Below are 14,679 nucleotides of genomic sequence, written 5' to 3'. Positions count from 1 at the left end.
ATGAATAATAGCAGTGAATTTAGAAGAAAGAAGAGGTACAGGCTTCTGAACTGATTGAAATGGATGCAAATTAGATATTGACCTCGATCAATTTAAACCTCTCTGATGTTTTTCCTCTGATAAAAAGTGAGTTTCGAGGGAGGGGATTGTCCCACTTTGCTCTGTGCTGATGCAGCCTCACCTCAAGTCGTGTGTGCAGTTTTAGGAGCCACAATATAAGAAAGACATTAAGCTATTAGAGAACAACCAAAGAGGGGCCATGAGGATGGTGAAAGCTCTGGAGGGGAAGCTGTGAGGAGTGTCTGAGGTCACTTGGTCTGTTCAGCCTGAAGACTGAGGGGAGACCTCATCATGGTTTACAGCTTCCTTATGGTGGGAGCCAAAGGGGCAGGCACTGGTCTCTTCTCTCTGGTGACAGTGACAGGACCTGAGGGAAAGTCCTGAAGCAAATTCAGAGGAGACTTAGGTTAGGTGTCAGAAAAAGCTTCTTCACCCAGAGGGTGGTTGGGCACTGGAACAGGCACCCCAGGGAAGTGGTCACAGCACCACAGAGTTCAAGAAGCATTTGGACAACACTCTCAGGTCCATGATGTGATTCTTGGGTGTCCTGCACAGAGTCAGGAGTTGGACTTGATGATCCTTGCAGGTCCCTTCCAACACAGGATATTCTATGCTTCTGTGAACCAGCACTGGAGCCCAGTGCCATAGATGCAGGGGACAGGAATTATCAGGGTCTCATGCAACAGCTGCAATTCTTCTGCCTTACTGAAGTTGCATGCTGTTCTAAATTACTGTATCATTATCCATCTTCTCTTAATGAAAATCCTTGGAGTTTATTTGTTCAGACATATTCTCAACTAAAAGCTTTAGAAATAACAAAGACTTCTAAAGACAAAGACTTCTGCAGCCTGATCTGACTTAAAAATTTACCTAGATAATCTCCAGAGGTGCTTTCCAAACGAAAATATTCTGTGATAGATTACTGAAGGGGTTAGGGGCCTTGTACCAAGCAATGTATCCTCATGGGAAAACTGCGAATTCTGACTTCTTTGGATAAAAAGAAAAGCAGCTTTATGGCTGAATGAAGGCATCAAGAAACATTCCACGCTGTTAAAATATCCCATCAGATAAAGTGACTGTTTCTTATTTGATAATTCAAGCACGCGATCTATTTTGTCAGACAGGATCTGACTGTGCCACTCAGGCAAAGGAAAGCTCTCAGCACTGGCACACATGTGAGATACCCAGCAAAGGGCACTTCTCAGTTCAGAGTAGATCTGAGGGGTGGATTGATTGTGTGGGCCTTTCCACCGTTCCTCCTACAGAGACACCACCAGTGACCCACAGGGACTGCTTCATGCTGTGAAGAAAGGTTCACCTGCTACATCAGATCTGCAATTCTCAACATAGCCTTGGCTCCCAACTTCCCCAACTCAGCTCAAGCTATAAGACAAGTTAGAGAGTATAACCTAGGCTGTGCCTCCCAGTTGGTCTTTAGATGGCCAGGTAAGGCTCAGAGCAGGTAAGCTGCTCACCAGTGTGAGGGGGTGGGATTAGAAAATTTCACTCTTTTATACTCAGCATTTACTTGGGTATAACTTCCATAATTTGACTTAAAGAAGAGTGGGCTACTGTATAAATAAAATATTACCTTATTTTTACATGTGTCTCAGACACTTATAATGTACCAGGGAGATAAGTTCATTGCTGATTATTTTAAGTATGACTGTAAAACACGGAGTGAATAATTTCTGGCTATGAACTAGAGCTGGCCAAACTAGATTTTGCAGACGATGTATGTGATTTGTTTGCTTATTCATCAATTTTAAATTATATCTGAGGAGTACAATTTTTTAAAGTAAAATTCTATTCCTGATTAAGAAATGCTTTCATGTTCTGTATTAAATTTTGTCTCAAGAGGATTGCTACAATTTTGCTACAAATCTGGCACCCCATAGGAATGAACTCAGACTCCCTACACGTCAGAAGTTTCTTCTGCAGTTGGTGACCTTGTAGCTGCTCTAATGTACAACCTAATGTCATATTTCTGCTGAGTAGTGAGTGATGAAATCTAACTCAGAACCAGGCTTTCAAAAATATCCATAACCTAATGGCTTTTCTTAGTGGGGATATTTTCATTCTACAGCTCACACTGTGGGACAGGTCTTTTAGGACACTTCCTCATACAGTGAAATGATGCCAAAGTTCCCTTGCAGTTTGGAATGCCCATCTTATTTTCAAACCACCACAAACTAACAGTAGCAAATAAGAGTGGGGGGATTGCATCAGAGAGATGCAATAATTTTTTAACCTCTTTGGCATTGAGGGAAGCATACAGGTGCCAGCAACCCCGAAGCTGGATCTCCTAACATGTCTTCTGCAACCGGTGTCTAGAGGATGTGATACCTACCAGTCCTCTCCATCTTTTCCAGCGCCTGCTGGGGTGGTTTGCACGGCACTGCCTTCCCTCTTTCCCTGCGAAGTGAGCATTTGCACAGGAGAGGGCGCTTCTGTTTGCGGCAGAGATGCAGCATGGCCTCATGATTCAAAGTGATAAGAAGGTGAAGCACAAAAAGAGATATCTGTTATCCCAAACTGGACTAATACTAATAGCCTGGTAATAGATGTTAGTAGCTGCCATCATGAGCTGTTGGTAAGAAAGGGTAGGGCTCTGAACTCGTTATGTCTCATCTGTAATTCAGATCACTGATAACTTTTAGGACTTAACTCTTACTCCATCCTGTGTGAAATGCAGAGGTAAGGAAGCTAAAAACAGCCTTTCAGATGGAGAGGAAGTCTGCTGAGGAGAGATGATAAGACGTGATAAAAATTTTACAAAACATCGCATGAATATTGTCTACAAGAGCAACCTCTGGGTGCACCATAAATGATCCATCCTGTTTGGTAGTCTCAGTTGATGACAGGGCCTGTACATTTCAGTCCATGATCATAGAGCATCCCCTCTATGTTCAAAGGTCTGTCTTGAAGTATTTCTTGAGGGTAATGAAGAATCAAAGAGAAGAGAGATACTGTGGGGAAAGAGTGTTGCATGATATACAAAGTCCTGAAAAGCCTTGTAAACTTTAAGTCACAGACGTTCTGAACAAATATGCAAATATCCATGTTCAGAAAGCTACTTAGTAATGCAGCAGCCTGTATCACAGTTCCTCATCTGTAAAATGTGACATTTCTTCCCTTGAGCATTGTCTGGCTCCTCAGTTTAAAATACAAGCCCTTGCAGGAGATCCTAGAAAGCGTGAGCAGGTGTGTCTATGCATATTCAGAGCTTATTGCAATGGAGCAGGGAACAGCGTGCAGGCAAAGATGAAGTATTAAAGCACAAATTCTAATTAGTCAGCACTTTCAGGGTCAGATTCAAATTACCTTATTTGCTTCTATTTATGCTGGGGCATCAGAAAAAAAATATGCAGACTTTCATTTTAACTTTGTGTCTCTTCTGCTAACATGGGCATTAGACCCTTGGAGATTTTGCTGGGATTTTCCTCACTGTGATATTCTGGTGTTTGGAGGTGTCTTGTTGTTTTCAAAAGATAAGAGTGATACTGATCTGCAGAGTTGATTTCCAGACTGGAAACACTCAGGGCCAAGCACTCACAAGGTTCATGGTACCTGTCTGGGTACAGGACTGAAGACATCAGTAACACCATTGCACCGCTGTACACAGGAGGCCACCAGCAATAATCTCTCAAATCCCTAGTTCTTGGAGATCTATTCATGTGGACTCTGACTCTCAAGCTCTTCCCTTCCTGTTACTACTTTCATGGGTTGGGAAGCACTTTCTTAGCACCAGTTTTCTGGGATGAGTCTCTGACACACTTAAGACAACAGCACTATTATTTACCTATTTGATTAATTTGGAGCAGGGGAGTGTTGCCTTTCTTAACTATAGCCAAGAAGACAAGGCTCACAATACCCACTACAGGTAGTTTTTATTCTTGTACGTTTGACATTTATAGGTGATGAGGCAATGTGTTTGATACAGGACATTTTATAAGGTATTATAAAAAAATCCTATAATTTTCCATTTAGATGTATGTATGGTTTCTAACTGTCTCCAATTCTTTTGTTCAAATCCTTCCTAAAATAAGGCTCTCAGTGCAATGGTGCACTTCACTGCACTGCTGGCAGGTACAGCTGTGTCCCAAAAGGGACAATGCCCAAGTCTCAAACTAAACTCAGGACTGGACAGAGAGATATGCAAAAAGGAAGAAAATTGTACATTAAACAACAAGGCAATTCAGGAGTATCACCGACTTCTTGCTGTCTTGACTTGTGGGAATGGCCCACCAACAAAAATCAGGAGATTCTAGACAAGCCAAGAACAAATCTGAAGTTTTATCAGAAACAAGAAGAAGACAAATGGGGATATTCCTCTGTACTCAGTGGTGTGAAGCAGATACAGGCAGACTGCAGTGTCAGAAAGGTTTGATGGGAAACTAAAGGTCAGAGGGCCACTTCAGTTTACACAAAAGCAGAATTCAAAGGTGTGTGTGATTTTATAACTCAGCACAGGGCTTTCCCTAATGAGAGGCTGAGTGGACCCTCCCTGCTTTGTTAAAGGATGAGTCATTCCCTTTTCTGACCAGAAATATTCCCCTCTCATGAGAGGGGAGAAGCTGGAAATTATATTAAATATTTCTCTTTTTGTCTTCCTAGTACTCAGTTCGAGATACTAGAACAAGTTCTTAGTCAAATTCCAAGATAAGAAGTAACATTGCACAAGGGAAAATCCCAGAAAATAATCTTTTTTTATATACCTCTAGAGATATTGAAACCCATTCCAAATAAATCAATGTGAAATTAAACCAAGGCCATGAAAATAGTCATCCTCCTCCTCCCTGAAGGCTGTGGGAAAATTAAATGTGAATCTGAACTTTTTTTGTTGGATCGTAGCATCAGATCATAATAACTTCAACCCCCCAGAATTCGGAGAATTTGGGGATTTTTTCATTTAGAAATGTATAATCTTTGGCATAATCTTCCATGATGTAGTGCAATATTAATGTATAACCCTGACTTGTCCATCCTTTAGTATCATATCTAGTTGAATAGCATGAAGAAAAGCTTTCATGAAAGTAACATATCATTGAAATATTCAACACATCAGTCAAATATTAGTTGTGAGTCTACTGCCTCTATTCTGAACCACGCAGAAGTTTCATCTCAGAAATAACACTGAGAGGTTAATTCCCCCTTTCTATATTTCCAGCTTTTGTTTAGGATAAATTTGTGTTTTCCAGTGTAATTCAAGTTCTGACCGCTTTTAAGTTACAGGGTGATGCTTTTCCAGGAGTTTAAAGTAGTCACAAGAGGGCACCAGACTCTACCCTATTTCTCCTGCTGGGCATGGTGGACTTCACAGTGGAAGAGAAAAACATTAGTACCTCTTATATCCCTAAAGTTCACGTCCTGTAAACATAACTCTGTAAGACTTTGTGCTGCTGTTAGGTAGAACAGTCTGTACAGAGGAGTGTGTGTGTGCTCATCCTCACCATACAAATAGCTGTTGAGCCAGACACAAGATCAGGCTCTAATATTTATCCAAATATGGCAGAAACACACCACCTTTTTCAAAGGATGGCTACCAATAGGCTGAAAAGAAGAAAAAAAAAAAAAAAAAAGAAACCAGCAAAAAAACCCCAACCCAGAACTGAAAACAAACAGGGAAATCACGGGGAGAAAGAGACCATTCCCTTGCATTAAAATAAAAAATGGAGGATGATGGAACTTCACAGGATCTGTCCATGATTCCCTGGAGAGGATGTAAGTGGCAGGAGGCAGGCAGGCATTCATCTGAGCCCCATGCAGTATCTAAACACCCAGCAAATTCTAAACAACTCTTTGGGGAGCCCCACTTTCCTCTCTGCCTTGGCAAACCACTCTCCACAACATCCTGTACCACTGCTCACGGCAGCTCCAGCGACTTTATCCCAAGTCTGTTGGCATTCGGTGCTATTTGTAAGTAATACAAATTAAAGATTTATTATTCCATTAATACTAGACATGTTGAAATGATTGCTGGGAAACCCCTGGCTACTGGCAGACCACCAGGAGACAGGAGTTAACATTCCTGTATTGCTACAAAAGTCAAAGCTGTCATTTCCATCAAGGTCTGGAGCAGAGAACAAGACCATCTCACAGTCTGTTACCTGTGTTCATAGCCATGCTTCTAATTGGGTTAACCCTTTAAACAGAGAAGGCACACAGGTGTTAGCAATCATTCTCTTGGGGGAAAAAAATCACATTTTTAATATGCCTTTTTATGCCTTAGTTTACCTACTTCTTATCCTCCTTTTGATACCCTTATTAAACTACAATTGTTTTGGTCCTACTATAATTTATATTTTTATAGACTATGTAATTCTGATAAGCTATCAGCAATAATTTGTGGCTACAGTACGTTTTCCTTTTAACCTATTGATTCATCGGACTCAAACAAAATTTGGAAACAATCCAAACACTCCAATAAGCCATCACAGCCTTCTTCTACTCTTTAAGGCTCACAGAGGGTCATTTTAACTTGCAGAGAAAGCATTCATTTCTATAACCAGCTTATTTCTCTTACTGATGTTCAATTTTATCCTCCTTGTTATTTATGATGGGTCTAAAGAAAATCACATTTCTGGTTTGGAAAATGTAAAACAACTAATGCTGTCAACAGCTTGTTACTGAAGTCTCAACCACCAGAATTATTATCACACATGAACCTCAGTGTTCATATTTTTCTACTTTTTCCCCTTAGATTTCATGGTCCAAATGCTTACCAACTTTAAGGCAAGCTTAAAAAGAAATAACTGGACCACATATTCCTAAAAGTTTTTTTAGTTTTAGCTGTGCTTTTGAATTATAATTCTCCAGTCTGCCATGACTGCAGAAATTAGTTTCCCACTGGTATTGTAATTTTCAAGGATACGGCTTCTAGGAACAGCATGGTGCCTTCTGAAAGGCTGGTTTCAAGAGCAAAACACTGTAATATCAAAAGATGCAGAACAGCAAAGGTGCAAGCTCAAATGTGGAATAAAAGATTTGAAAGTCACTCTCTAATGTATGTTCAAGAATATATGAAAAAGGAATTATTCATTAACTTCTTCAGCTTGCAACCACTTCAGGCTGTTTTGTTCTTACAGTATCTGCTGTTTCAAAGGAAGGTAGAGCTGATGGGGGAGAAAAGATGTTCATATGACCAGCACAAACACATTAATCAGAAACAGACTAGCTCCTGAGATGAAAATATTGTACTTAGCTGGCTGCAAAGAAAGGAATACCTTGTGTACTGACAGGCTGCACATGGTTTTTCAGCCTGTGGGTGCTATTTAATAGTAGATGCTTAGTTGCTATAGCAACTGTCATAGCCTATGGTATTTATGCTTAGATACAGAACACATATTTTAAGCAACACCAGATAACATGGCACTCAAGTGTCCAAAATGTACATTTAAAAAATCCCTATTAAAAAGTAGGTGTGTTCTTCTAGTTATTAAAAATCCTTTCTAAGGCAACACTTTTGCAACAACAAAACAATCTTGTCCCTCACAATGGTAAACCAGAACCATCACAATGAGCTACCTTAAAATAAAAGCCCAAACAACATTCAGCACTTTACAATCCATCTTTGCTGACTGCTGCTGCATCATTTGGAGACTTCTGCTGTTTGGTCCAGTGCATGGTGCTTTGTCACTAGAGGTTCCTTTTGTCATTAACTTGGTATTATCCAGGCTTTGCTCCTCCCTGCCGATGTCCACTACAACACTTCTCACTTGCCGTGGAAAACACCTTCTCTGAATTGGCTGGCAACTGTAAATCTTGCTGAAAACACTTCTTTTTACTTTTATTTTGTCACATCCTGCTGATTGAAGAGCATAAACAAATACTGTGATGAGGGCACTCTTTCTTTCAGCACCTCTCCACTGTAAGAGGAAAGTGATGGTCACTGACTTCAACAGCTACCTGTCTGTGAGGGGTCTTTAACTCCAACAAAACCACTTTAGCCAGGCAGACTAAGAGAGTTAGTGGACTAGTGCAAGCCTAACTGCTTCCCTGTGTCCTGTTTCCACTCTATTTCCTGCAATCAAAACTCTAATACCTCTTCTTAGCAATTTATTACTGGTTCCATAAAGCTACTAGCTGGCTTGGGTAAAAACAGCAGTGCAGCTTTTAGCTCATGGAGTATCTTAGTCTGTACAAGTTCTAACAAAGAACTCATTTCTTGGCTCATGTCACTCCTAATCCCCATGGCCTCCTAGTAGATAGATCAGATACCCACAGCCATAAAACCGAAGGCCTGAGGCTGGTGGCCTGAGGCAGAGAGATTTCTGCCTAAGAACGGAATGCTTTGCCATTGTTGTGCTGACAGCCACATCCCTCTCCCATCACCTGCCTACTACCACTGTTCCGTTTTTCAAGCCCCCAGCTGAGCCAACACTGCCATATTCAGACATGTGTTAGCCAGTGCATGGATTAGCTGGGGTGATGAGAGCTCTGACTGTGCTATTCTCATTTTGTAAGCCACTAACATTTCATGCCAGCATCATTATCATCCAGCATCAAGATACAGTTAGCCCACAAATGTTTGCTCGCTTACTACAAACCTTTTGGTTTATTTTACAGGCACCAGTTGCCCACCGTTCTTTGTCTAACCCCTCCTACAAGTAGGAGCAACATCCAGGCTCAGAGCAGTGAAGGAGAAGCTTATCCTCACTGAAGGCTGAACAGAACTTCCAGCCACCTTTGATGGTCCACACAATAACACACTTCAACAATACAAAAACACTTTCTCTGACATCCAGTGCACTGTGACTGCAGACTGCAGCAGTGAGGTTGTATCCTGTACCTGGCTTATGGGGCCCAGCTGAGCTGCTACTACAGGCATGTTTCTTAAGGAACAGCCACATTTAATTACTCCTTAGCTGTTTTTCCATCTGCCTCTGGATTTTTTAGGAGAGCTCTGCTGCAGGAATGTGCTTGTCTGCAGAAGCACTCAGGACTGATTCATAATACTGTCTATCTCGGAGGTAATCAGAATTTGCCAGGTTGGGCTTAAAGGAAACTATGTATACTGGGAGTGGGCTTCCTGCCCTATTCTAGAGCCAAATTAAAAAGACAAACATATCTTAAACGCTCTAATCGAACAGTAATTATGAGAGAAACAATACAGACTCAGAACAAGTCCACGTTGTCTTTAACAGGCAGAGGCAAGCAAGCTCTGTCCCCGTTCTGAACCAGTGGGATCCCAGCCAACAGCTCTTCCAAACCACAGCCAGTTGTGCTGGTAATGCACAGAGCTTGAGCTAACACACCTTGTCTCTCAAAAAGAGTCACTAGCCAGAGCACAGCACTGCACTGGCGACAGCTCACAGCTTCCAGTTCAGGGCTGAGTCATGTCTGGTTTTGTTAGGATTGGGGTTTTTTTGTCTTTTAAAAGGGTAGTTTCAGCCCTGCTCCTGGACACTGAGTTTCTGTTAATTTCTGCGGTTTTATAAACATTATCCAGCTCTAAACAGCCTTCCCGTCACAGCCAATGTGTGAAAGTCTGGCCAGCCCAGCAGGGGCTGAGCAGCTTTGAGAAAGGAGCAGCAAAGCTCCCGAGGCATCAAGCACAGCCCAGCACAGCCTTGCTCCAGAAGGGGAGGAAGGGGGCTGGGCGGGAGGGAGCAGTGGCTGCTTTCCAACGCCCATGGCACGCAGGTCACACCAGCCGGTACCAGCCACCGCCGGAGGAAGAGGCAGGCAGGGCTCCCGGCAGAGCAGGCGGACTGTGCGATGGGACAGCCGGAGCTGGCTGCCGGCACAGCTCCCGCAGCCGCGGATGCTCCGCTCGGGGAGGCGGCACGGCGGGAGCACACGCAGCTCTCCGGGATTGAAGCCAAGCCCGTCCTTCCCCCGAGCACAAGGCAACCGCTGCCCAGCCCAGGGAGAGGGCTCAGGGCAGCAGTTCCGCTCGACCCGGCCCTCCTGCTCTGAGGCTGGGGCTGCAGCTCAAATAACCCCCTCCATGTGCTAAGGATGGATCTATGCCTTGGACCTAATCGGAAGGGTCGAGGCAATGCCTGCTCCTGTCATGTTAAGCCAGCCCCGTGCCTCCTGTTTCAGACAAAGAGAGCATCCCAGTCATATTTTATACAGGCTGCCAGTGCTTTTAAATCCCTTCAGAACTTCCACTCTCTCTGGAAATCTTGCTGCGTGTCAGTGGTGACCCGGCTTCCCAGGAGAGGTCTGCTGAGCTGATTTGCACTGTTTTCCCTGTCACCCATGTTATTCATTTCCTCAGAAGGCAGGCTGCTCTGCAGTGTCTTACTAGGTGTAATTCCTCCCAGTCGTCTAGAAGCTTTGGGTACATGCTCTAAATTACCTTTTGATTTAAACGTCTCCTGACGATCCTGGCCAGTAATTCCCTCACTCTTTTCCTTTTCTTTGTATGCAGTTACTTCATTTCCCCTGTCAGGTTGTTTTGCAGACATCTCTTTCGAGCTCTCTAGTAAATACTTCAGGCTGTGTTGTTCTGCAAAGGTCTGTCCAGATTTTTCCATTTTGAGTTTTCGAGTTTTGTTTCTCACATATGTGAGATGTGAGAGTTGTTTTGTGCTGAGAATAATCAAACGAGACATTGCTAGTTTCTCAGATTTTCAAAGAAGATGGAGATCTTTCACAATTTTTCTTTCACTGGTTTAGTCAGAAACATAGATGATGTAGTTCTTAAGCCATAAGACATCCTCCAGCTTCACTGGAGAGGTTATTGGGGGGAAAAAAACACAAAGATGTCAAGATCCTCTCACTGTAGCTACACAGAAGCAAAAGAAAAAAGGATAAGGAGAGGGGACTTAAGTATCTTACTCTATATAGATGATGCTATCACTAGAAAGAGCAATGCAAATGAAGTTCTTCAAGCTATGATTCTCCAGAGAACAGCCCCCATACTGCCTCGAAAGGGGCCTCCATGGAGGCTCAAAGGTTCTCGCAAGATTTGTTGTGGGAACACCTATTTGAATTCCTGCTGAGCTGGGGCTGCCGGGGGGCGTGGGAGGACAGTCAGGCCCTGCTGCTGCCAGCTGTGGGAGGCGGTGGCCTGCGGGAGCAGCCAAGGCAGCAGAGCCCAGATCTGCTCCAGGAAGATGCCAAGTGTCTGGAGTGATGTATCATAAATGAAATAAATGGCTGTCGCATCAACAAAGAAAAATTAATTGTTTGTGTTAATTTTGTTTATGAAACTCAAGGTAAACCTCTTTTATTTTCTGTTCCCCTTTTCAAATTTTGTTTATGAAACTCAAGGTAAACCTCTTTTATTTTCTGTTCCCCTTTTCAAGTTTCATATCCCCACTCCAAGTTCTACTTCAACCTTAAGTTTCACTTATAATAACGTTTAAATGTTCAGGATAAGAGTTACATACTGGTTAAATGTGTTTATTAATGTTAAGACTTTATAGACTTTAAAATAGTGTTTTAAAACTATATCTCTTTTAATAAATCCTTAAAAATCAAGTCAGGAGAAGCCCCGGAAGTGCTTGCCCTATAGCTAAATTTAACCACCGACTGTTAGGACTGCAGGTAGCTCCATGGCAACCCTGAATTTCAATGAGGAGCCTTCCCGCCAAAGACCCAGACGATGTCACCAAAGGAGGGGCAGCCCAGAAATCGAACCCCTGACAAACCCCAAGCTATTGGACGGAGAATACAACCAATGAAGCGTCCTAATACTTCACTCATAGACCCGAGCCAACTCAAGAGACTTTTATTAGAACCTTACCAATCACCCCAGACCTTGGGGGCAGGACAATAGGCGGAATTGGGAGGGGCTAAGGGGGTATAAAACTCCATGCACAATCAGAGAACGGTGTGTTCCCGCACAGGACCGCCTGGCTGTGTGCTGTGCAGAAGGTTTTTATCGTGGGTAAATAGCCGGATTGGCTGTAAGGGTCTCCGATCGTTGCTACTCGGGGCAATTAAATTGGAATACAAGAATTTGGCCTATTGGTAAAATAAATAATATTATGAAAATTCTAAATTGAGTGTGGCCTCATTCCTGACAGCTGGCTCCTGGAGTGACTGTGGTAGTCGTGACAAACCAGGCACTGCTTTAGGAAAGACTGTGCCCAACGGGAATGTACTTTCTCCAGATATTTTTCATACTGATCATCTTTTGTTTCATGAGCAATTTGGAGATTACCAGGATTACATCTTGGCTGACTGCACATTGGAGATTACATAAAGTTTACTTACAGAATATTAGAAATTAATTGTCTAGGATTAAATTTAATTGTAAGTTGCTGACAGTTTAGCATGAGTGGGTCCTGCTCAAAGCTTGGTGTCAGGGAACTTTAAATGAACTGTTTGTTAGCATGGACAGCTGAGCAGGGGAGTAAACAGAGAAAGACTGGGTATCTTCAGATAAGGGTTGAGATCCTGAAGGGCCCCAGGATGGAAGATAAGATCAATTAATGGCCTGCCCACGTGGACATGGAGAAAGAATTCCATGAGGTGTTAGAAGACTCCAGACCATAAACCACCATTGGGCACAGGAAGAGCACATGAAGATCAGGTGCACAGACTGTGAGGATATAAAGGCCCAGGGATTTCTTTGTTTAGGATCCCTCTCCAGAGGCACCAGCTCGAGCTGAAATAGACTGACTCTGCCTCAGAACATAAGGTCCAAACTCTTCCTTAACACTGCAAAACTTCTGAGGTGACACAATTCACAGCTGAGTGCCTGTACAAAGTCTTTGCACCATGTGGATGGCAGGAAATCTGGCATACAAATTGTCTGAGGTTCTTGTGGGAGTGGCTAGAATGGAGAACTCAGCTCTGAAAAGCAGCTGTGCAACTCAGCTTTTCTTGTGTGAGTCATGGGACAGCAGGAACCCTTGAAGCTTAAGGGACACCAGATACCAATGCAGGAGCTGTGGGTTGCGTGTGATGAGTCAGGGGAGTTCGACCCAGACATCACAAGCTGTACAGCATCTCAGGCTCCTCTACCAGTGCATCTGGAGGACTGGGACGGGAAGAAGGAGAAGGATAACTTGGATTACTTTGTGTTGAGCCTTGATGAGGTTGCATTCTGACATCCCAGAACATGTTGTGATTCTGAGCTTGTAGCTGGTTGTGGTGAACACCTAGAAATACAGTTTCACCATGATCCACTGACAGCTGTAAATGCCTTCTAGGAAGCATACACAGTCATCATCTGTCCTGGTCACTGTGTTCTAGAGGGCCTGTTCTGCAGTGCTGATCCAGTTGAACTCAAAGGCTATTGCCTGTGAGAAGATACTGTGATTTAAAAATACACCAAGAGAAAGGAGATACCATTCTTGACTATACAGAAGCCAATGTAAGGATCTCCAGTTTGAAGTGAGTGCAACATGACGTTGTGAAGGTGGTTTAAAGTGTCCATCATGGGAAAACCACCCTGGAGAGTTGTGTGTTAAAATGTGAAACCAGAGGCATAACAGTGCAGACATCAGCCAAGCTATTAATGAAAAACTCAGATCTGTGTGATGCCAGGTAGTGCATGCACTCTTGTTGAACAATGGCATGTAGCTGCAAGGAGGGAATACTTACAATTTCTTAGATTAATATTATGACATTCCCAAGGTAACCATGGTCAAGAATATGATCCATAATCATGAAGGGTATGGTGTGGTTCTGGTTAGACCAATGATGCTCTCTGGTGTAAAAGATGATTCAGCAGCCAGAACAAAAGGGAACACACAGCCCACCCAGCTGGGGGATGACCAGCCTGTGTAGAGGCTTCAGGCATGAACAACTGAATGTGCAGCTTCATGAGAGAGCTGAGATTTCTGAGCAAACGGAAGGCAACTGTGAAATTGCAAATGAACTTGGGGCTACTTCTACAAAGAAGAGCCAGATGAAGTGACAAGAAATGACTGAGCAAACTGGGAATTACAGAAGCTGATGGCAGCACCACAGCAAATGTTTGTCTCTGCTGATAGGAAAGTAAGTTTTGGTACTTTTCTGACTGTCCTGACTCCTACTGACATTGCAGTAGCAGATTTGCACAAGGTATTCTTTCACTGCTGCTTTCCAAGGAAATGTTCCACCACCCTTCCAGAATGTTACTAAAATGCAAGAAATATGTATTAACAGTATATATAGTGCATGTGGAAACTTTGCTTCCTTGCTGCAAGTGTGGGTAATATGGTAGAGAACACCTAAATGCTTCCCATACAGTGACTTTGAAATAAATACCCGAGTGAAGGGAAAGCCTAATGCTAAGACTGCTTGTAGTTGAGTTTCTTAAGTTATTAATCAGATCCCACGCTACGTTTTGTGCTTTGATGTCACGCCTTTATTTCTCAAGTCAAATCCTTATTAAAAGACTGGGGCTAAAATATATATATATATAAAAAAAATAAAAACAACAAAAAAAAATCAACAGCACCAAGATTGACAGAGGTCAAGAAGCATTTGCATAATGCTTTCAAACACATGGTGTGATTCTTGGGATCGTCCAGTGCAGGACCAGGAGCTGAGACCTCCATAATCCTTGTGGATCCCTTCCAACTCAGGACATTCAATGTTAAGGTGAATAGAGCGCAAGAACATCTCTCTTTCTGGCATCGTTCTTGCACAGCTTTAACTTGTGCTTTTAACCATGATGCCGTAAGACTGGTGCAAGAAACTAAACAAGGAGAAATACTGCGCTTTGCA

General features: G+C 42.9%; 1 pseudogene; it reads left to right on the top strand.

Annotated features, from left to right (window-relative positions):
* Nucleotides 1–4,121: 4,121 nt before the first annotated feature.
* Nucleotides 4,122–13,958, top strand: LOC138112066 (SHC SH2 domain-binding protein 1-like; annotated as a pseudogene).
* The last annotated feature ends 721 nt before the right edge of the window (nucleotides 13,959–14,679 follow it).

The sequence above is a fragment of the Aphelocoma coerulescens genome, chromosome 5, assembly GCF_041296385.1.
Source record: "Aphelocoma coerulescens isolate FSJ_1873_10779 chromosome 5, UR_Acoe_1.0, whole genome shotgun sequence".
NCBI lineage: Eukaryota > Metazoa > Chordata > Aves > Passeriformes > Corvidae > Aphelocoma > Aphelocoma coerulescens.
This window is presented reverse-complemented; position numbering and strand designations above follow the sequence as displayed.